The following is a 25167-nucleotide window of genomic DNA, read 5'->3' on the forward strand; positions in this document are numbered from 1 at the left end:
GTTAGATAACGAGACTTTTTCTTTATTTTGTTCATAGCAAATATGTATTTGCCTGATGGAACAGTTCCAAGTTGTTAAAAGATAAATGCATTTTTTCAAAACCTCCTGAAAAGTAATTTTAAAAAATGATGGGGGTAAAAGAACCCTTAAGTTTAAAAAACATTCATGTGGTTACATAAAGTGACAAAATTCTCAAACTGAAAGTTAACACTGACACACCATCCTTAGCTCCTGCTGCTTTTCTTTTGTTCCGGTTTTATTCACAGTCATCGGAGCTGGGGATAAAATGACAGCCTAAATTCTGAATGTCATGGCTTTGTCAAGTTTTGTTACACTCTTAATGCTCTTTTAAACATAGTCTTTGGGGTTTATAATCCTCTTCACGATGTAGAAAATTGAGGGGAGGTTGAGATGGACAGAACTTGCCTACTGTAATAACTTAGCGTGTATTTTATAAAAATCAAGCATAAGTAGACTTCAGTGGTGCTACTCCAACTTACATCAGCTGAGGGTATGGTCCAATTTGTATGAAAACAACATTAGACTGGCAAGAAAACTCTAAGCTAAGGTTACCTCATGACCGATCCTCTTTCTAGTCCTACTTCACTAAGGCTACCTTTATGTCACAGAAATCATGGAATCCGTGACTTCCAGGGACCTCCTTGACATTTTCTGCTTCAGCCCCTGGGGCTGCAGGACTGGAGCTGGCAGCCAGCGGGGCCCTGCAGGTTTCCAGCGACAGGCGATAGCCTCCACAGGGGCCCTTCTCAGGATTCCAGCAACTGGGGACAGCCTCGCAGGGAGGTGGGGGGAGAGAACCTTGCAACTCCCAGCCACCACGGTGGCAGGAGAAACCATGGAGCCACAGAAGCAAAAGTCACAGACAGGTCACGGCTTCCATGAATTTTTGTTTATTGCCCGTGACCTGTCCGTGACTTACTAAAAATAACTGTGACAAAATCTTAGCCTTTGACATCATTTATCTACTAGTGAACTGTAATACTGCAGTGCAAATGATGGAAACCAAAGTTCATTCACACACTTACTCTGTGATGGTGAAATACCTAGTTGTATGTGTTGTTGGAGTGGATAGATGTAGGACCTCCCTTTTTTGTGTAGCCACTCATCCCCACTGCCACAAAGTGACAGCTAGAGTAAAGAGGGAATATGGTCTGGGGGTTAAAGCACCACAGTGGGAGTCATAAGGTGTGGGTTCTACTCCCAGTTCTGCCATTGACTTGCTATATGACCATGAGCAAACCAGAACTCCTCTGTGCCTTAGTTTCTTACTGTAAAATGAAGAGAGAAATACATATTTATGCCCCAGTGAGTATTGGGGGACTAAATGCATTAATTTGAGTAAAGCACAGAGATCCTCACTTGAAAGGTAATATGGATAGAGCAATTATATACCTATGCAGCACTCTCCCTTTCAAAATGCTGTATACAACAGAGTAAAAAACCATATGATAAAAAACATAATAAGGCATCACGTTCCTTACAATATAAATACATTAAATCAAATGTGGGGGAGATACAATTTAAAAAGGGAGCAAAAAGGATTGGGCTAAAAGGTTAGGAATAAACAGACATCATCAATCATCGTAAAAACATTTCTGTGGGAAAAAAAGCTTCATGGTAATTTTTAAGAGAAGGGACAAATGAAATAGAATGGATTTCAGGACAGGGCATGTTTCACACAAACTGAACGACAGCAACTTTGTACTCACCAGATGAACTGAGACACAAAGGATAAAAGCCTAAAGAGCACATCATGCATATATAGATACCCAGGAGTAGAAGGCTCAGTGAGTAAGTCTCAAAGGGCCAACACCATTACGAGCTTTAAAAAACAAAAGTCACAGATTCTAGTCAACCCCGACAAAAGGAACGCTGTGTGAGGATAACATGAGCACAAAAATGCAAACATCTACGTTCTGCATTCTGAACAAGCACCAAGCAACTGAGCAGTCCTACCAAGAGAGTGAGTTACAATAACTGAGCTTCATGCTGCTATTTCAAGATTGTGATGGTGCAGCCGACGCACATTGCAGAATTGAAATATAACACTGTTCTACTATGTCCAACCGATGGCATTCCATGGAAAAGGCAGGGTCAAAAGAGGAGTAAAGATTCTTAGAATGCCTCCCTCCCTTTCGCCCCTTCATAAGGAATAAACAAGGAAGAATGAGACATCTAAATGACTTTTACATCCCAACAGTGAGAAAAATTGCTAAGCATTGGTATTATTGCAGGTGCCCTTCACTCTCTGCTTTCCCAAGTATTAACACTATTCCTCTTTCCTTTAAGCAGATTATCAGAACTGCTAGTTTGTGTGAAGATCAGTGAGGACAGCTTTTAAGATTACAGCTATTGCTGGGCTGTCAATTTATGCATTTTTCTTTCTTTCTCTCACTTGGCAACTTTATTTATTGTGACAGAAAAACATCCAAAGGAACTATGTAGCAACCAGACCCAATTTTCTGTTAATATGCAAACTATAAAGTTGAACAAAAATTAGCAGCAAATGAGCAAAGTGTGGACAGGGTTTTATATTTAAGATTTAAAGCTGGAACTCATCAGATTTCTTATTAACTTGCAGTTCAAACTAATTCCTTGGTGGCTCACAAAAAAATGAACAAATCTATTTATTTTAAAATTAAGGGACAATGCAAGTATCTGTCTCAATTTGTCTTTTCCTGTCAATGCCATTACAGTTAACCACATTGGGTCAGAGCATTTGATTTCCAGGGAACATGGGGGGAAATAAGTGTTGATGACTCAGATAGTGGCAAATGTAAGAGGGACGAGTGCCCAAGGCTGTGTCTGTACAGATGCCTGAAGCATAAAGTGTGTGTTAGTATTTGTGGTAAACTTCTTTGACCTGCAATATTTGCCAGTCTTTTGTGGTGGTGGTTGTTGTTTAAGCCATGGGTTCCCCAGGAGCAGGATCAAAGACATAATATGGGAGGACAGATACTAGAACATGCTGCAAAAGATGTGCATTAATTATAAATGATAAAGGTGGTTTTCAGCCTCGCTAAAATGAAATGACAGCAGTTACTCCATAGTTAAGGTAGCAATTGAGTTTCTGTCATCAGCCTAGTTTTGCTGTCTCCATATCTCTTCTGCCCATCTCCCATCCCCCCAGAATAAGTGGTCTGAAAACAGGTAGGTTATATCTAGGGATGTGGTAGAATGTTTGCTACAAAACTTGGGTGAACGAAAGAAGAGGGTTCCTGAAAGACAACAACCTAACAACAGAGTTGTTAAACTAAGTTCCCAAATTCTACAGAACTCACTGAGGGGTGGTGATCAGAAAGTAGAAGAGAGATTTATCCAGTTTACTGGACTCTACTGGCTGAGATCTAGTCGACAGGACCAAAAGTTCTTATTGATTAACAAAAATCATTAACGCTTTCCTCAGTTACATCACCAGAGAACATAGCTCTAGCAATCTAAATACAGAAGTCCAAGAATTTCTATAGAGCTAAGATTTTCAAAAATTCTAAAACTCCTATTGACTTCAATGGGATCAGAGTTATGCCACTCTGAGCACTTTTGAAATTCCCTCCCTAAGTCTCTAGTCTTTTTCCCTGCAGGAAGAGAGCTCAAAGTGTAACCTTGTCACTAGGAAGGCTTCAATGGGGAAAAAAAAATCTTCTCAAAATGTTAACGGGGGGAGAAGGTCCTGCTCTGGCAGACTTCAGGAGATCTACAAGAAGGCCCCTTTACCTCATCCCGCCTAAGCCCCCTCTCTTCCATCCAGGCCCTTACAGGTCCATAGGAAGGGAGCCAGGCTTCCTTTAAAACACATTTACTTTACTTGTTGCAAGATTTTTCAGATTAAAAAGCTCAAACTAAGTTGCTGGTTTTTTTAAACAGAAGCATTTGCTGTCAGTTAAACCCCAAAGCAGGATCATATATTGCCCTCCACCCAGGCGGGTGTGGTGTGAGGTGTGTAATCCTCATTGACACTAGTGGAGCTGAGTGTGCAGAATGAGGACACTATGTGGATCAGGGAATGCAATTTGTAGGTGTTCCAGATTGTTGCAGAAATGAAGTGAACTGGTTTACATTAGTTAGCTGCTCTTAGAAATAGTCACAGAGCACACAGCAGTCTGTTTTTGAGTAAGGAAAAACAGATCAAAACCCAAGTTAAATGTGTGACTAGAAAGAAAAATATCCTCAAATTGTCATTATGAAATTGTGTTAATTAGTGGTTGGGAGGGACTGAGGGGGAATTCATTGGATAAAGAAAGTGAGTACATAATTCATTACAACATGGTACTAGGAATGGCCCTAAATCCAAGAATCTCTGAATTTTGGAGTCCATATTTAAAGCCAACATTGGTGCTAAATTAGCATTTTACTTAAATATGTCAAAAGCATATAGGTAACCACCACTTGGGATTTACCAGCTCCTGGCGTTCCGGTCTGAACCTCTAGGGGGCTACCTAAATGGCTACAACTAAGATGGCTGCCAAAGCCCTCTGACACCATTCTCAGCATGCCTAGAGTCAGGGATGGGGACAGAAGAAACTAGAAATCCCTTCTGGGAACAATAGAGAGGCTTCTACATGGAATGAATTGGGACAGAAAGGGGAAGAGGCTTAAAGCCACATCCTGGGGAAGGGGCTACATATGGACGTTAAAAATAAGCAACTACTCTGTGCAAATGAATCTGCACTGCAACCACTGCTCAAGTAGCTGAGGAAGGGAAGTGGGTTTTATGAAAAACTGAGCCTTTGGATTTTTTATTTTTTTTTAACTTTTTTGTTTAATGTGAAAATTAGGACCCAAAGTAACATCGAAACCAGCAATTTCCTCCTTTCCTAACTAGAAGATCAATCTTTAGTTTTCTTTGAATACCAGAGATATTGAGTCCATTGTAAAGATGTTTCTCTTAATCTTTGGGACTGAGTCTAGTACAGGTTCACTGCTGCTAGAATACTCCTTCTGCAAACAATGAGGCTAGATGCAGAACAAGCCACTGATCCATGAGCTGACACAGTAGAATTGTGCTGGAAAGCTGTTTAAACCTTCTTCTGATGCATCGACATGGGCGCTGTGCTGATGATTTAAACTGATGTTACTTTAAAATATTACACATGCATGATAGGTACAACCATGCTGGTACTGTACAGGGAGATTTTGGCAAACCAGTACAGTGCCTGAAACCATTATTGTTTATTGCTAAAACAGCCAAGTCAGCAGGCCATAAAGTGGCCATGCAGCAGCCTCAGCTTGACCAAGGCAGAACGGGAGCGGGTTTGAGGTGCCACAGCGTAAAAGTTACAAAGAGCTTTGAGTTGAAAGAACGCCGGGTAACAGTACAGGTGCTGCTGTCTCTGATGCACTTGGTAACAGAGAAGCAGTTTTGAAGCATGAGGAGTAAAATAGAATAAAATTATGACAGTTAAATATTCTGATATAAAACAAATACATATTCGGGAAAGAAACACAAACTTCCAATCTGCAGTCTTCAGCACAATTCTACTTCATGTGTGTAAGTCACATGACAAGTGCCTAAATGTCTTTGAAGACAGAAAATGAGATATGGCAAAGAAAGCTGCTGATGCTAAACTTGTATTGCATCGTCCAGGGAGCACACAGAAAAGTTCATGCAAAGGACAGACCAGAATGCATTAATTCTCAATTAGATCATAGTATACAACAAAGCACAGGACATTAGCATCAGATTTGTTCACCCAAGGAGTAAGTGGTTCATTTCACTTCAGAGAAGTCTAAACTAATGAAATGTCATGGGGACTAAAAGACTTTGCTTTCCTGCCTGCACTGATTTGGAGCTGCATGCTCTGCTACTTGTTCTGACCTGCTCATGCTGTTTTTTTCTGAACAGACAGATGTACTGTAGGGGATATTGCTTCACTTGTATTTTCTGCTAAATAACTTTCTAAGAACAACATTCAGTATACAAACATATAGAAGGATCCCCCGCTGGCGAATTACCGCTGAAGACGGAGCGGGACCCGCCGCCAAAGTTCAGCCCGGTCTTCGGCGGTAATTCGGTGGCGGGGCCCCTCTCCGCCGAATTACCGCCGAAGACCGGGCTGCGCTTCGGCGGCGGGGGGGCCCCCACCGCGGGTCTTCGGGGCACTTCGGCGGCGGGTCCAGGAATGAAAGGGCCCCCCGCCGCCGAAGACCCCGGGCCCCCGGAATCCTCTGGGCGGCCCTGATTGAGAGGTAGAATTTTCAAAAGTGCCTGAGTGATGTAGGAGCGCCAGTTGCAGTGAAAAATCAATAGATCCCTACTCATAAGTGACTTCGGCACTTTTCAAAATCCCACCTAAGGTTTTTAGATACATAAAATTTATGTTTTTAGATACATAAAATTAATCCTCGTATTTCCTACATAGACCCTGAAATACAGCGGAGACTCCACCTCCATTACTTATGGCCTTTGCTAATTAAAACTTCATAGACATATTGATGGAGAATATATACAACAACAGAAGGAGGATTTTTGTATGATACATTTTAAACAGTGTACTGTAAACTAAAAGAACAGCAAGAATGCAAAGGGAGCTTTCTGTGTGCTCCCTATTTTGTGATAGTAGTGGAGAATATAACCATTGCTGGATAACTGCACCACTACAGTTAGTTGAATTATTTATTGTAAATAATATACATTGTGAATTCGGCTCTTTATTCTGTTCATGAATCGTTCATGAACCAATCCAGATTTCTACAGCTGTATCCGTAATTCATAAAGTTTCATCTAATAGTATAATAGACAAATTTTAGCCTGTGAGCAGGTCATAAACTGTTCACTTTGTCTTTTTTTGAAGTGTGATTTTTTACCTCAGTCACATGGTATCGCAGCTGCTCTTTGATTGCATGACTAAAGCCTTTTAAAAACATAAGAACACTGAATGATGAATAACTCACATTTGGTACAATTGTTAGATGAATAATCATTTGTGCTAATCTTGAGCAAATATCAGGCTTCATAAAAAATTTTCACAGTTACCTATTGACCTTGACAAATTGGAGAACTGGTCTGAAATCAACAGGATGGAAGTCAATAAAGACAAGTGCAAAGTACTACATTTCTTTTACTACTAACCTTAGTCCCAGCCGGAAGAGGTCAGCTCTTTGAAAACTTTTCCATTCAATCTGTCTTGAAGCAGTTCCTCAGAAACTCCCCAGCTAATCAAATCTTTTTCTATAACATCTCTCCATCTAGTTTTGGGTCTTCCAACCCTTCTTTTACCCTTCACTTCTAAGTTTAACTCCCTTTCCTATGGATTCTCTCAGCTTTTCTGTATTTGGTATCATGTTCACACTTCCCCTAATTCATTTGTTCTGAACATGATCCATCTTGTAACTCCAAGCATCCATCTCAACATTTTTATTTCCACCATATTCAAGATTTGCTTCTGTCTCTTCCTCAGTGCCTGGCTTCAGGAGTGATACAAAAGTGCAGGCCAAATTACAGTCTTGTAGGCCTTCCATTTGATAGGTATCACTCCACTCACTTTTCACCATTTAGTCCATGCTTTTCCTGTTCTGATTATAAGTATATCACTGAGTTCACCATTACCCTGTGCTATTGAATCCAGGTACGTGACCTTGTGTACCTGTTGTAGTGGCTGCCCCCCCAGTCTCATTATCATCCTGCAAGATATCATCAAATCTGCAAACCATGTCTTTATTCTTTTTTATCTTTGCTGATTTTCACACCATTTCATTCAAGTATGCACTTCCATCTTTCTAACTCGTCTTCGTTGGTCATCCCCACAAGCAGTACATCTTCTTTAAAAAGTATGTAACAGGGTGCCACTCTCTGGATATTTTCTGTAAGTGCATTGAGCAACAATATGAATTAAAGGGGGATTTTGTTCTGAGCTATAATGTACTCCAGCTCATACTAGAAATTTTTCAGTTTCTCCACATGACCTTCTCGCTGTGGTTACAGCACCCTCATACATTTCCTGGAGGAGTCTGATACAGTCTGCAGGTGTCTGTTTCATTCATTCTCACACACTACCAAACAACTTTTCTCAGAACATGGTCATAAGCCTTCTCAAGATCAATGAATACTATGTGCAGGGTTTTCCTCTTCTCTCTATATCTCTCAATGCAAAGATAGCATCCATTGTTGAATTGTCTGGCATGAATCCACACAGATTCTCACCGATCTCTACTTGTCTTTGTAGTCTTCTATCAATAACTTCCTCTCAAATCTTCACATGTGGCTATGAGTTTAATGCCACAGCAGTTATCTTGTATGGCTTCTTTTCTTTTAAATATTGGTACTAGTGTGCTTTCTCCAGGTATCAAGCATTTTTTCAGCCCTAATGATTAAATTAAGCAGTTGTGTCAATATGTTCATGCCTATTTGCCCCAGGCACTTCCATTCTTCTGCTGGTGTGATATTCGGAAAAACTTCCTAACTGTAAAAGATACAAGGATATTTAAGCACTGGAATAGTCTTCCAAGGAAAGTAGTGGATACCCCATTACTGGAGATCTTTAAGAACAGGTTAGACAAACACCTGTCAGGAATAGTCTAGGAATACCTGGTTCTGCCTCAGTGCAGAGGCTGGATTACATGACCTCTCAAGATCCCGTCCTGCCCTACATTTCTATGATTCTATTCCAGTATTCATGGCTCCAAAAAACAGTCGTCAATTGAACTCATTGCTTTCATATGTGAAAAATATCCAAGAATCATTTAACTTTATGAGAAAACTTTCAAATGAGTACCTGTCTAAAGTTACAAGGTCCACAATGGATAATATTTGGGAAGCAGACATCAGCTCAAAAAATATTGTTGCAGATTAACACCATCCAAGTATAAAGAACGAGGAGTACTTGTGGCACCTGAGAGACTAACAAATTTATTTGGGCAGACTAACACGGCTACCACTCTAAAACCTGTCACCATCCAAGTATAAAACTCGGGTAAAAAAAATCTGATCCATTAATTATCCATTTTTTTTTAAATTACATGCTCCATTTCCTAATTAAGAGATTCCATTTTCTTCTAAAGGTTCATGGGAAGTTAAGCCAAATTAACTAAAGGTGTTAATTTAAAGTGCATTAAATCTCTGTGTGGACATTCTCATTCAGAAGCAAAAGTGGCCTTAGTTCACTTTAGCTTCAATTAATGTGCTTTAACTAATGCACTCATAAAACTCATACCTGTAGTTAATTCAGCTTAATTCTCCTGAAGGTCCCCATGTAGGCATGCCCTAAAAGTCTAATTGCTGTAGTGGCTCATGAATGCAGCTTTATCTCTTCCTTTGCAATTATTCTTTCTTGCCAGTCATCTGGAGTTACATCTACAACAGAAGACGTACTGGGTTTGTCCCAGAGACTTCAATGTACCTTCAGTGTAAGGATCAAGGGCATGCAATATACCCGAAGTGTATGCAGTATCACCGGCCCCTAGCACTGAAAAATCATGAGTTAGACCACAACATTATGAGATTAAAAAATCCTGATTTTTTTGGCCTAAAGTAATAAATATGAGGTTCTTTATTTACCTTATGGCTTTTGAGCCTGTAGAGTGCACTGTGGTTATATTTTAAAGGTTTTCTCCACAAGCACGAGGGCTAGAAACTCTCTTTTATGAAAGCTGAGATCCTCACATGTTTAGAACACCCCATAAAAATATCAAATAGCCCAAGACTCATGATAAAATATCAAGTGCATGTGTGTGTGTGTGTACACATGCACATGCATACGGTTACCTACCACAGATGGAACCATCAAGAGATGCTGTTGGGATCAATTATTATTACTTGAGTCCTGGGGCAAAAAAAAAAATCTTGTGTAGTGGATGTAGGGGAGCAGCAACCATCACTCCAGAGCATAATTTTGAACAAAAGTTACAGAGATGGGCAACTTACAGTTTGGTTCTGAATTCTATCAGAAGATTACACAGCCCATTTATATGGACAACATGAGGAAGAGGTAAATTTCACCAATTTCTTGAATCTCATCAAGATGGCTTATTAAAAGAGCAACTGCAGTCAGAACAGTGACTATATATAACTGATACGGTGCAGTTCCACATTGTCTCACTCTTTTCCTTTAGCAAATGCATCCAGTTGGCAAATCAAATGAAGATTTTTCTAACAGGCAGCTTTGCAAACTCAACATGAGATCTGAAAATGAAGCTGGGTTCTTTCTTCCTGTGCTCATTACCAGTAATAATCATGCTGTAATTTGGTATTAGATAATAATTTTGTTGATATGTACTAAGCAGAATGGAATCCGGATATTTCCCCACGGCTACTTTCGTTTCAAAAGGAGCTTGATTTCTCAATTAAAAAAAAGAAGATATGTGTTGAATACTCACCTAAATCAAGGCATTGTGGAAGAACTTTTCATTTTTACATAGTCACTTTTATGGCTTTAACTACACTTTAACCTCAGCAGCACTTCATAATGATTATCTCCCAGTTAGCATAGCACGTAGAAGACTGCCAACAGAATTATGCACAGCATCATTCTAGTTTTGCCTTGGATACTTAGGTTAGATGGAATTATTTTGGGGCAACTCCTGCAGTGGTGATAATTGTTGGGTACAGTATTTTAACGTATAAATGACAACCTGAAAAACTGAAACATGAAAGGAACATAAGATTTGTCATACTGAATCATTACAGTACAGTACCAGATCCAGTGTCCTGTCTCCCACTATGGACAATACATGATGCTTTAGAACAAAGTGAAAAATTCACACACACTCTCCCAAAAGCATCTTGCCAATTGTGGGATTCCTCCCTGAATCCAGTTTATTCCCTGATCATGATCTCTTCCTGCATATATTAAATGGTGTACTGGTCCTAACATAGTACAACTCTTTCTAAAAATCACCTATATAGTATTAGAACTTACTGCGTCATCCTGCTGGTATGGAATATGCTATGCAGCTTGAGCACTGAATGTAAATACATGTCATTAGTGCTGATTTTTCCTGAACACAGTTAATCTCCTCTGATCTTTGAATTAGCCCTACCCCTGCTTATGTGTACTTTGTTTAAATGGCAGTAATGGCTTCCACTGATTGATTGTGACCAAACCACAGCTAATACTTTGCTGTGTTTAAAAAGACTATGACACTGATGGACTAGCAGCAAAGCACTTTCAAAAGCTCACAAGGAAAGAAACATATGTGCTTTTCTTCCTTTTGGTGGTAGGATGTCTTAAATATTAGTGCTGAGCTCGCTGACTTTGCAGTAGATTGGCAAAATGTGCCTTTTGAGATGGAGTAGACACCTCAGCTTCACTTTGTTTATTAATTAATCTCAGCAGGCACCCGTTGCTTTGTATACTACAGGCACTAGGGATATTTAAATCATTTACAAAAGTACCCATCACAGAAATGACACCTGGGAGAAGGGAGAGGAGGAAGGACATCAAAATAATGTTGTTTAGAGATAGTCACTGAGCCTGTGAATTATCTACATCAATACCCACTACCAGTTTTCAGCCTTCAACTCCTGCATATAAGGTAACAACTGGAAACAGGGAGCATGAAAAAAACTGACCCAAACAGGACAGACTTCCCCCGAGTTTAGAAAACTGCCAGTGATTTTTGGCAGCGGTCTTGAGTGCCTTCCATTCTCCACACTAGCTGCTAAACTATTTTCAACAGTTCAGCAGGGTCCATTGTGACAAATATTGTCAGCAATGGGTCTGTTTTCTAGTGTAGAAGAGGCTTGAGAACAAACTCTGGGACAACAGCCCAACCAATGATAAGATTCTGTGCTTTTGGGTTCAGAATGAACCTTGAAGGAGCCCGAAAGGACAACCCAGCTGATATAAATTGTTTTGGAAGGATGTAGGATGGGATTTTCAAAAGAGCTCCAAGCTGGCCTAGCTGCAGTCAATGAGACTTTTATCATTCAGTGGGAGCAGAGTTAGGCCAATACTAAGTGCTTTTCAAAGTCCTATGCATAGACTTTTATAAAGTGAAAGAATCTGGCAAGTACCTTAATCCCAGGTTCCCAAATGCCTGGATACACCATTTGTTTTTCTCAGCCATTTGCATCCACATTCAGTCCAGAACCAGAAGTTCATATGAAAGCCCGCTCAATTTGCAGATTTAAAAGAACAAGACAAGGCCCCATCCTGTAAACCCCTCTTCATACAAGGAGTACAATTGGCCTCACTGGAGCTCCTTGCATTGATAAGGATTATGATATTCCAATGAGAAGGTGTCTGTAGAATTGGGCCCAGATGTATGGATAAGCATCAAGTCAGAAGTTTGAGTCTTTAGTCTTCACTCAGTGCTAGTGACAGTACTATGGCATAACATTTATTCTTCTAATAAGAATACTTGTAAGAATACTACTCTGCTAATCTAACAGGACCTAAACTTGCTCTCATTAAAGTCAATGGGAATTTTGTCACTGACATTAACAACAACAGAATAGATTCACCTTGTTAACACATCTGACTGTATTGCATTCTATGAATTATAATCCAATAAAACAAACTCTAATCACATTAGTGTTCTACCAAAAACAACAATAGCCAGGAAAATTAAAATTAAGGAAGATAATCCATTCTTACCTTAGACAAGGGGGCTTTTTTATTAATTGTTTTTGTTGTTGATTTTGGTTTTTTACACACCATCATAAGTTAAACACAAGTGTGAGCCTTGAATTTTTATTACCTGGCTATGATTTATTTATGTCACAATCTCAATGCTAGTTAAACAAAAGGCTTGTTAATGCATTTAACATACTTGAACGTTAAAAGAACAACATTTTAAAAAGAGAAAAGGAAAAGAAAAAACCCAAATAAACAAAAACCCTGCAGCTTCTCTGTGAGGTTATAACATACATAAAATTTACTTAAGAGACCAGGTAGCTCCATGTTTGTGTTATAGTCCCTCAGTTAAATGTGTCTCTAAGCAGATCTCTAATGTATTGCACCCACTGAAAAAAAGTTTTATAGTTGAATTATTTCACAAATTTTTGTTTATCTGACAGGTCGTAATGGGTTAAATACACATTCTGATCTCTTATATTTTTATAAGTGGGTCTGGACTAGTACATCCCAAATATAGTCTACTGGTTCATATCTAAATGTGCCTGATATCTAAAATAGTAATGTATGTACAGTATTAAGGAAAATTACAATTTAAAAAAAAATTATTTAAGACCACATAATAAATAAACATTTACAAATATATGCATTTTTAAATGTACCAGGATTAATAAGCATCTAAACCCACATGCTAAATGATCTATCTATAGTGCTATAAACACGCATGGTATTTTCCAGAAAAAATTGCTAAGCCCTTACGTGAAGAAGCTTACTACATACGGACCTATCGGTTTTATGTGGATCCAATTGTAGGGATCATTGGGACTACTCACACTTGTAAGTCACTGTAAGAATATACAATGTTAAGCATCTGCATAATCCTTAAAAGACCAGGCCTAAGCTGCAGGTTTTATGACTGGAAGGGACCCTTGCCTCCCCAAGGAAACCAGTGGTGTCAGTAGAGCTTCCTCTGGGCTCAAGGGTCTGCCCACGTGGATCTGATTACAGAGTTGGAGCACGAGATGTCCATTCTGCAGAGATTTTATTTACTGCTGTGTGTGCATATTTTTAGTTCTTTTAAAAAAAAATATTAAAAGATGGAAGAGTATCCAAAATGAAAGGCAAAACAGAGCTGTGCAAAATATTTACCTCGAACCTCAAAATCATTTCCCAAATCCAAGATTCATGTATTCAGTGCACGTTTCCCTGCCCATCCTCGCAAAAGCTTGCCAAGCAGGGGCTGCGGTTGTTTACACAGCTAGTGAACTTCCTTTATTCCAACCAGTTTCCCTTGCTCCTTAAAACAGCCAACTCCTCCTCACTAGAAGCCCCAGGGCACGCCAACCCTAAGACATCTGAAAGAAGAGAAGGGTGGTCGCAGGGGCTAGGATGGGGGCCCAGATGTTTTTGGGGTTGGGGAAAGAGAATTCATCTCCACCTCACATGACCTGAACCCTGCACGATTTGCACAGCCCTAATATAAATTCTTGACAACTTCCCTGAAATCCCTTTTTACTAAATTGCGTTCCTTCCTCAAGTGAACTTTTCCATAGCACCTTCTCCCCACCCCCTCACTGCTCTTCCTGCATCCAATTATTTCCCACCTGAAACTCTGCTATCTCTACATTATCCCCAACTTTTGCCTGAGATTTCCCAACATCAAGCACTTTGAATGATATCAGCAATGATAGACTTCATCCAATTACCCACTGTGAGCAGTTTGTACTTTACTCCTACAGATTAGCTAATGCATTGAAAAAAGTCAGAAATATTTTATTAAAGTGATAATGCCTGAGGAGCTATAGAAATCAATACACTATGGAGTAGAACTTATAATTTAAAAATAAATGGTAACCCTTTATTTCAGTGGCAAGTTTGTAACATTTCAAATAAATCTTTTCTATTGAAAAATGTTTGTACTGTAACTATCGGATACAAACATCACAGACTTTTGCACAATACTAATACATGTTATTAACATGAATGGGGATCGCTTTAGTAACCTTTGTGCAGAATTCAAGCATGATAATAGTATTGAAACTTAATATTTATATAGTGCTATAAATGTTCTACACGCTTTGCAAACATTTGCTAATTAATACATTTTAAAATGGGTACTAATTCAATAAACAGTAACCACAAAGTAGCATAAATATTATATATGTGTTGATTTGTTTTTGCAGAAAGCATATGCCATCTGTATAGTATATTAAAAATGTATTAAATGTGTTTACTGTTACTTTAAGGAAAGGATATATTGAGCAAAATCCTGACTGCACTGAACTCAGTGGCAGAACTTCCATTGACTTCAATGTGGCTAGGATTTCACTCGTTGCCTTTTGATTGTCCTCACATAATTCCCATTTGTATTGTGAGGAGTCATATGCATACACTGAAGGCTCAGTTGACACTACTGACTTCAGAACAAAGATTTTTGGTTTCTAATGGCAAATTGGGACTTGGGCTCATACCTGATGTTGCTGACACAGGAGTGCAATACCCACCAGAGCTGTTGCTTATTGCAACTGAACCAGAATGCCAACCCTCTTGAGGGCCACCCAACCCTACCTGTGAATGTAGACACACAATGTTCCAGTTTCCTTTACTTATCTCCATATTCACACAGCATTCTAGATATGCACAGCATATTCTGACATCTAACCTACCTGTCAGCAGTTGCACAAAAAGCTACATTTCAAACCATTGCAAGTAATTTTGAAACTACTCTGTAAATGGGCAATCAGTGCTAAGTAACAACCTAGATCACGGATTGGCAACCTTTGGCACACGGCCAATCAGGGAACTCTGCTGGCAGGCCAGGACGGTTTGTTTACCAGCAGCATCCACAGGTTCGGCCGATTGCGGCTCCCACTGGCTTCAGTTCGCCGTTCCAGGCCAATGGGGGCCATGGGAAGTGGCAGCCAGTACATCCCTTGGCCCACGCTGCTTCCCGCAGCCCCCATGGGCCTGGAGCAGCGAACCACGGCCAGTGGGAGCTGCGACCGGCCGAACCTGCAGACGCTGCAGGTAAACAAACCATCCCGGCCCGCCAGTGGATTTCCCTGACAGGCCACATGCCAAAGATTGCCAGTCCCTGACTAGACTCTGTCGGGCTGCTTCAGAGCAAGCTGAGTTTAGACTTTTGAAAACATGACATCAGTACACAATCAAAGTTATTTATTGTTACACTTCTGTGCGCTAGCCAGCATGCGAGCACATTTAGTTAATCAAGTGCATGACTTTACTTTCTAAAAACAGATCTTGCCTGGCATTAGTGTTGACTTAAACTTGCAAGGACACTGTACAAAATACCTTCATTAAAAATACGTAGCATTGTTTTGAAGCATAAGGAAATTCCGAAGGCAGTCATTCTGTTTTCTCTATAGCGTATTGGTCTCCCAGGGAAGAAAACTATTCTGGCTCTCAAAAGTACATTTATGTGGGACGCAGAGTTCATGTTTCTGAACCGTGCTGTCCTTTCTAATTCTAGCCTTGAAGTTTTCTGCACAGACCTAGCAGCAAAGTGTTTTTTCTCCTTCAGAGGAAATAACCACACTAACCAAAAATAACTTGGGAGCTTCAGATGTAAAAGCTGCCTTAATGGTTAGGATACAAGCTAAATGGTCACAGCACAAATTACATTATGCATCCCCTGACTGCACACACTGAGATTATGACTGCTCACTGCACTCAACACACGGATGGTCACAAGGGAACACTAAAAGCAAATTCTGGCCCTGTCTATCATCCATAATTCAAGAGAAATCAGGGTTAAAAAAAGTGCATGAGCAATCGACATAATTTATATGCTGCCATTGGGAGAGTTGGCAGTCTCCCGCATCATAAAGTTTAAATAATGGTAGTTTTAACACCAGATGTACCCACAGCTGTCCTGAATGTAACACCATTAGCTCCATTACTGCATGAAGTAATACTTTTCTTAGTTCAGTATCCCCAGGAAAACATCACACCTGTCAGCCTTACTTCACAAACAGCTGACTTAATGCAAGATTTTACCAGTAACTTTTCAAAACTAATCAGTCAAACACAGACAAAAGAAAGTACTCAGAAGGAAAAAAAACCCTGAAAAGTTTTATGAAACAATGGTTAGAAAGGATGCTACATGTAAAATTAAAGGGGGAAAAGAGAAGGAAAGAGCACTGGGAATCTTTGATAAAAAAAAATTACAAAATAGTCTTCTATGGATGGCACATGACTTTGGAGACAATCTCCATTTACATGAGCCCTTTTTGATTTTTGTTCATCTGGACATTGTCTCCTGACAGAGGCCATTTCCCTGCCCCCACTTTCCCCCACCAATTTCTTCAGACATGACATTACTCAAAAGTTGGTCAAATGAGTTCAAACAGGAAGAATGAAGGTGATCACTGATTTATTCAATCTAAATTAGCTGTAGCCACAATGCTTCAGTTTCAAAGTCTGACTGAAACCATAGATGGTTAGGTCCACAGATGTTTAGAAGAGCATTTTTTCCCCACCCAAAATCTGAGAATTTTAACAGAACTTTTAACACTGAAAAAGTAAAACTTGCCATTAAATGGAATTCTTTGGACCATAACGTGTCCAGATGGCAAAGAACTGGAAGTAGAACTCAAAGAGGCAACATTTACAAGAGACTGTAAATTAGCCTTTAGTAAAGCATTCTTCACCTTTACTATCCCACTGAATTGACCCTGGAAAAACTATATACACAACCTCAAGGAGGGAGAATGCAGCTGATATGATACATGGAGGTGAAATCAAATTTATGCTTATACAGCAAACAGTCACTAAGGCAGGCCTACTTTCTGATATTCTGAAAATGGCTGCTGCTGTTGATCTGAACCCTGGCTTTGGAAAGAACCATGGATCTTGCAATCCTGCAAGATGCCAAGCAAATCCTGGAGGTCTTAAGTGCCCTCAACTCTCATTGCAGTTGTTGGGTGTTGATGAGAATTGTCGTCCCCGTCAATTGCTCAGCACCTTGCAAACTTGGGCCTCATCTGTTTTGGAAAGAAAGGGTACACCTTCTAGAAAATGGTAGCTCTAGATGTCAGGATGCCTTCACATTGTTAACTTGTCAGTTCCACATTTTTACAGGTAATGCTGCAATATTGGATTCCCCCTTCACTCACCCCCTTTGTTTTTTTGCTGTTATTGTGTGGGTGAGGTGAGGGGCTTAAACTCCACTTAATCGGGATGTGCAGCTAAGTTGTATAAAGCATAATGTGAGGTGTGAGAATACCACTATGAACTAATGTCTGTGACAGGACAGAGAATGAATCCTTAATCAAGAAGTCAATTTTCTACATTCTATGTACAGAGATACAAAACCTCTATGACATAAGCAAGACGAGATGTTTCCTGACTTATTTTTGTACACTAAGACTGATGAACACATTGCAACAACGAAAGGATATTTTATTTTCTCTGGTTCAGATAACAAGTGACAGCAGCAATAAAAAAAATCCAACCCAAACACAAAAGCTCAGGAATTCTAGGACCATAAAGCAGTTTGTACCATGGGAACTGATAATGTGTTTGCTTCTCTCTTGTGTAACACCAACAGACCCTCGGTCGTTGGCTCGGAGGATGTAGAGTCTAAACAAACTGCTATCTTGGTTGCTCAGGCATACACAGGATATCACTTGTGAATAACGGAGACATTAAAAATATGGTTGTGAGGATCCCTTATTTTAACATAACCACACAAACTCTCAGTGTAAAGTGCTTCAGGTAGAATTGACAAGTTATATTTTCCTACAACATCAGGGGCAGGGGGATAGCAAAGAAGAGGGAATAGAATTTAAGTTCATTTGTGATTTCTCTCTCCCCTTCCAATAGCGAGAGAAGAATTTAAATCAGGTCTCTCCATAGCCTGCCTACACACCTGAATCCATATACACAAAGAGGCGAACATTTTTCCTTTCATGTTTAACGGACACTATCCTCGGCTGTCAAAATCTTTTTTGGCTCTTGGCCTGCAAGAACTGAAAAAGAAGCAAGAAGCAGATGAATTACTGAGTCAACTTATGATTCACTGGAAAGAACACCGGATAAAACAGACTAAGTAAGAAACCTCTGTAAAACCATATTGGGCAGTTTCCAGGGGTCTTACCATAAACCAAGTTTTGTTGTGAAAGGGGTCCAGTCTGGTTATTCCTGCATCACTGCAACAGGAAATCCTTGACAGACTGCATGAAGAACACCAAGGCATTACAAAATGTGGGGAGAGAGCTAAACAGTCTGTTTGGTGGTGGCCTGGACTGAACAAACGGCAACCAAAAGTTGAGAAATGGTATATTTGTGATCGCATGAGAACCAGTCCATCAGAACAGTTACTACAATCTGCTCTACCAGATAGATCATGGCAGAAAGTCAGGATTGATCTTTTCTGTCTAGATAACACAACCAATATTTTGGTTACTGATTATTTCTCAAGATTAACTGAAGTTGTCAGGAAGCTCAACACAACATCAAGTACAGCTGTGGAGAGGCTAAAACCTATCTTTGTCCATTTCAGGATTCCATACCAAATCATCTCTGACAGTGATCCTCAAGTTTCCTACAACACCTTTAAGAGATTTGCAGATAACTATGGTTTCACTCAGGTCACATCCAGTCCACAGATCCTCCAAAGTAAATGGTGAAGCAGAATGTACAGTAAAGACAATAAAACAACTTCTTTCAAGATCCTCATCTTTTCCTGTTGGAATACCAATCAACACCTCTAGCAAATGAATTCAGCTCTGCAGAACTGTTGATGGGAAGGAAGTGGAGGCCCACTAACCTAACCATCCCTTCCAGAATAGATCATTGTTGGCTTTCTGAGACCACAGGAGAAGGAAGATTAATATAAAAGCCATCAGAAAAGGGACTTTGACAGGTGCCATAGAGTCAAATCCTTGGGAGTACTGAATCCAGGAAGTCACGTTTGGGTGAAAGATTCTCAAGAAAAGTGCCAGGACACCTTGATCCTACTTGGTTAGTGTGCCAGCAGGAATCATCCATCAGATCCAGTGTCATCTTGTGTCACCAGGTAGCTCTCCAGTTCACCATGATCACTACCAAGAGACTGAACCTGTGAACAACACCCCATCTGCTCACATAAAACTGTCACCGGTCCTACTTCCCCTCTCTCTGCAAGGACAGAAAAATAAAAACACCCTCCTGCATTCCTGGTTAATTACATAAGATCTTGAGAATTCAAGAAAGTCAGAGACTAATCGCCAAATGTCTTAAAAGGGCAGAATAAAACCCTGACAAGTCCAAAGGTTCAGGCAGTCTACCCAGTCCTTCATGGCACTCTTTATTCATGTTAATATTTTATTCTTGTTGTATGTTGTTGTTTAATATAAAATTTGGATAAAGGTTTTACTACCCTTCCCCCTTCAGAAAGGGATGTGGTGTTAGTTGTGAATGTTTAGAACTGCCTCTAGGGGGCAGAGAGCAAGGAGGTAAGGGTCTGCGTAAATGGAATAAAGTCAGTCTTGCATTCACTCCAGCCGTAGTGTGCTGGGTCTCTGATCTCTACACCTGCTGGGGGATTTTTTCACTACTGGCCCACAGGAAAGAGTCCCACTTAGTAAGTCACCAGGAGTCCTTGAAGTACTTCGATTCCCCTTGGATATCTCCTTTACAAGTATTGACTAGCCTCAACCATACTTATTACATCTGACACGATCACAGCCCGAGGTGGCATAGCTGTAGGTATTCCTCTAGCAAGACTTGTTGTATGGATGAGTCATTTAACGAAAACCTGTCTCAGCTTCATTTTTTTTTCTATTTGAGGAGATATAGGGGGCACAGAAAGGAGAATAAGCATTATCTGTCCATTCCAAAAGTTTCACATCCTCTTTCCTACCCACTTTCTACTTCCCTCTTCTGACTTTAAAATATTACATACAATCCCCTCCTTCACAAATATGGTGTCATGGTTCAGGTGAAAGTTGCACCTGTGATTTCTCTCCAGGGATACTCTTTCCAAGTGACAGCACTTCCTCCAGAGTGGACCCCACAGTTCACCCCACTTTAGACTGGATCACCAAGCTACAAAACCTTCTGTTTTTCTAACTGTAATCTCATAGCTACAGGGCCCTCTCAGCTTTGGAAAACTGACTGTGTAATTCTGGCTGCTGTCCGGAAATATCATCTTCCCAGTTAATGTTCTAGCCTTTGTTCCCTGAACACCTTTGTTGTTATTTGTCCAAAGAAGTCTTATTTCTGGCCATTGTTTAGTTTCCTGCTTGTTCTTCGTAACAACCCCTTTTTGGGGTAACTCCCTGTACTCAGACGGAATAAGATCAAGCAAATAACTCAAGGCACATATAAAATTCCCCATACTCCACACATGGCTACAACTAGATCATATGAAAGAAATGTGTTTCCCCCTTATCCTTACTGAAACAAAATGTTAAACTAAATGAAGCATGACAAAGGATGGAATATAGCCCTTTGGAAATGTCAAATTCACAGTTTTGTGACCCATAATGTTTAGAGGCAATAAAAAGTCAATCATAAATGCTTAGTGATGACATATGGTGTCTGCAGGATGCTTTATTAACTAAATGAGATGCATTTCTCTTTCTGGTCCATGTAGAGATTTCTTGAAGATTTGAAGTATTTTCTCCTCCCGGTGGGTACATAACTCCAATTAAGGACTTGAGTGCTGCTTCACTGGACTGAGTGCTGCTTCACATACCTGGTACAGAAGACAAGACACATATGGGGTCTTGCCCCATGTACCACATTCACTTTGAATGTCAGTATTTCAAAACGAACGCTATAGTAGAATTCAGTAGCAAAGGGGATAATAGCACTAATGATAGCTGGGCCTTCGAGTCAAAGGGAGAATGCAATGCCACGTCTCTATTATAATCAGCATGCCTCTACAATACCCAAAGCTGTGATTCTTCAGATTACATGGAGAAGTCAAACTATCCACTTGTTCAAAAGGACAGCACAATAAAACTATCATTTTTTCTGCTAATGAATAACTTGCAAGATTGAAATAAAGATACACTCTCCAGCAGTTAAGAGGTTCTGCACAAGAAAAAGGTTTATCTGATGTCCTCAAAGAGCTGATACTGGTAAAAGCTTCAGTGTTAACAGAGGGACAGAAAGGCTGATTTTGATGTTTTTGCTTTTTGTATTCCAATTATTTTAAAATTTTTCAACATTGGGCTAATTGAAACCAAGTTCTCTCTCTCACACACACACACACACACACACACACACACACATCTCCAATGAATTCTTATGCACTTGGTACCTAGTGCAACTAGTAAAATTCCATATGGGCTGATGTCTAGTCACCCAAAAGTGGGGTGATGTACAGTTCCCCAGAAACACAGGAACATTTGAGGGTGATTTTGGACAGCAGTATCCATAAAATGAAGTTCTCTCTTCTTCCAGGGAACCAGGGCTTTCACTGGCCCCCAACCATCCAGATACTACAGAGCCATAGCAAGAACAGTCTATCTTCTGACTGGTTGGCCTCCCCTCCAGTATTTCTGGGCACTATTGTAATCTTCCCTTCAGAAAAACATATTTCATTGTCTGAATGGCAGAAATCATATATGGGGTATTTATATCGCACAGAGATGTTCATAACTAAGCATGTTGTAAGAAGCTGGTTATTTATTATATCCCTTGGTCAGCTGTGAATAATGCATTAAGCAGAATTTCATTACAGAAGTATATTTTCCCAGGGTACAAAATAGAGAGAAGCCCCCAGGAGTCTTATTCGCCAGGTGAGTAATAATTCAAAGATATAATAAAATAGCTTGTGAAATTATTTCCCCACTCAACAAGGACGAAAAGTGATTGATATTTCGGTCTATTTTTGAGGCAGTTAAATCATTTAAGAGCAACAACCTTCGTTCTAATTTGAATGAAAGAGTTGTAGGCTGATTTGCAAATGTAATGTAACTTATTGGGGCTGACACATGCTACCGTTCTTTTGCTTTTTGACTACCCATATACAAAATCAGTTATTTTCTTGAATGCTTATGAATTTGATCCTGGGTGAAACTTTGTCAATGTTGACAGCACATAAAAATCAGTGCCCAAGAAAAATTATACTTTTTTTCCAGGCATTCCCCCTTTTCACAAACACACACACATTTTCATAGGGAAGAGTTACCATTTTGGAATAAAAATTGATGGGGTTTTGTGGTTTTTGTTTTGTTTTGAGGTGACTAAATTGCAGACTTCCACCCACAGAAACTGCTTTTCATTTTCCTGTAAAGATTTTGAAATTAAAATGGAATAGATATGCAACAAATATTTCATGTGGACTTAGTAGTATTAGGACTGAGATGCAAAAAAATCAGCAATATTATTTAAGGCCATGGGCTAGATTGACTAAATCTGGCACAAGGAAATGTTTATTAAACATTCCAGCAACGGACAGGATCCTTCTACCTTAGCTACTATTGTATTTCATCAGGGTTTCTGCGGGTTGCATCATGCCTCCATAGGAATCAGTGTCCCCTCTAGTGTTCCTGGCCACACTTACCTTCAGCAATGGCCTACACTCTCTTTGGAGCACAAGTGGATGCAAGGATCATATCACTTTTCACCACCAAATCCTCCTCCTCATGTGTTCCCATTGCTGGCACCTCCTCCAAGGTTTACACTAGCAGAAACCTACAGAGACCTAGGGGTGCATCGGGGCCCAAATATTTTGCAATTAGAAAATGTGTTTAGGTTGCAAGTGTGAGGTGGTGTTAGCATGCTGGTGAGAGAGGGTGAGGTCCATCCACCCTTTGTCAAAAGTTAATGAATACCGAGGAGGCAATCCATCTGACTCGTAAACTTGATTTTTTTTTTCAAACTGTTTGCTAGCCTAGGCACACTAGTCAAACTCTGAGAAGAAGTGTAACACTGTTAGGACAGCATTAAATTGTAACCATAAAAGTATCATGGGATGTCTGGGAGATGCTGGAGGGTAGCATCAGTCATTCCTACTTTCAGTGGCAGAAAGTGTCAGGGACAATAGCGGAGGCCTTCTGAAAAGGTTTAATTAAGCAAAATATTTGTGAAATAAAGGTGCTACTCAACTTGAGTAAGGGTCTGAGAATCTGGACCTTAATGGCTATTGCACAGTACTGACAAGTAAGAGGACCCTCAAAATACCTTTCCTCTACAATAGCCGTTTTCAAACTTCATTGCCCCATGACCCCCCTTCTGACAACAAAATTCCTACAACCCTGGGTGGGGGGCAGGTGAAGCCCATGCCCTGCCACCCTGGGTGGAGGGACAGGGGGCCAGAGCCAAAGCCCTGGCACCCCAAGCGGAGATGGAGTTCAGACTTCAGCTTCAGCCCCGGATCCCAGCAAGTCTAATGTTGGCCCCGGCGACCCCATTAAAATGGGATCCTAACCCACTTTGGGGTCCTAACTCACAGTTTGAGAACCACTGCTCTACAAGAACTACTGAGGGTCCAATCCTGAGCCCACTGAAATCAATGAGAATTTTGCTATGAATTACAGTGGGAGCAGAAACAGGCCCTCATGTATTTATTCTCTTCCAGTCTGTCAAGCCATGGATAAACTCACTCCGTCTACAAAAGGGAACTTAACTGAGTTGCAATAAATAAATAAATAAATAAATAAAAATCTGTGCTGCTTGTTTTGTTTTTCACCTGTCTGGCTGCACATTAATGCTGTGTCAGACGCAATCAGTGTCACAAGATATATCAGTGTTTGCTGGAACTGTAGCACTTTCTGAATGAAAAAAGAAAAGAGATGAAAGCCGCAAGGAAAATGAAAATTATTAATTGCCCTGGACATTCTCTAACTGAATTCCCCCCTTCCCTCCCCCCAACTCCCCTCAGCTGCTGGAACACAGTGAGCAATGCAGCTGTCTTTATAGTGACACAGATGTGCATTTCTGGTACATACTGTTCCTGTCCAGATTTGTTATACAGTCTGTTTTTAGTTTTCTTTTTGTCTGGGTAGTGGTTTTTTGGAAGTAGGAATGGGAGGCTCATTCACCACATTGAGGGATTATCCCTGTCCCACTGGCCACATTCAGCAGACTACTTCTTCCTATATAAGATGTTCAAATGTTCCAGACCACTATTCTCACTTGTAGTCTATTACTCTCTGTCATAGTTGGATATTTTCCCTTACCCTACAGTTGGGAACTCTTGGTTGTTTGTCACCAGTTAAAACAATCTCTGAGAGGTATAGCTGGAAGGAGACAAGCTCTTCAGTCTTCGTTAGCGATAACAGATCTTTTCATGATATTTTCTTTGGATAAGGGAGAAAAAGTAGATAATGGACCATGCAGTGGGATGAAGCCTATGACTGACAACTCCGCTCCTCTGGCGCAATGGAACCCTGCGATAAGGGTAAAGGCTGTCTGTGAGGAGACATAATGTTGTTGTGGGGACGGTCTAAGACTGTGGAATAATTTCCTCTAGGAAACTTCACCACCTTCTGCAAATGCAAGGCGTGTTTCTTTGGCCTTGCCTTCACTAACAGCTCCCATTGGCCGGGAACGGCGAACCATGGAGACCGGGAGCTGCAGACCGTCAATGTAAACAAACTGTCTCGCAGCCCGCCAGCGGATTACCCTGATGGACCACATGTGGGCCACGAGTTGCCCACCACCGATCTAAAGAGTC

The 25167-nt window shown here is 40.3% G+C and overlaps 1 protein-coding gene across 3 annotated transcripts in view; it reads right to left on the reverse strand.

The window, feature by feature from the left end:
• The window catches only part of FSTL4 (follistatin like 4), an 816966-nt gene that overhangs the window by 319636 nt on the left and 472163 nt on the right, over positions 1–25167 (reverse strand). The gene's annotated exons all lie outside the window — the stretch shown is intronic.

Source organism: Mauremys mutica, chromosome 8 (genome assembly GCF_020497125.1).
Source record: "Mauremys mutica isolate MM-2020 ecotype Southern chromosome 8, ASM2049712v1, whole genome shotgun sequence".
In the NCBI taxonomy this organism is placed as follows: Eukaryota; Metazoa; Chordata; order Testudines; family Geoemydidae; genus Mauremys; species Mauremys mutica.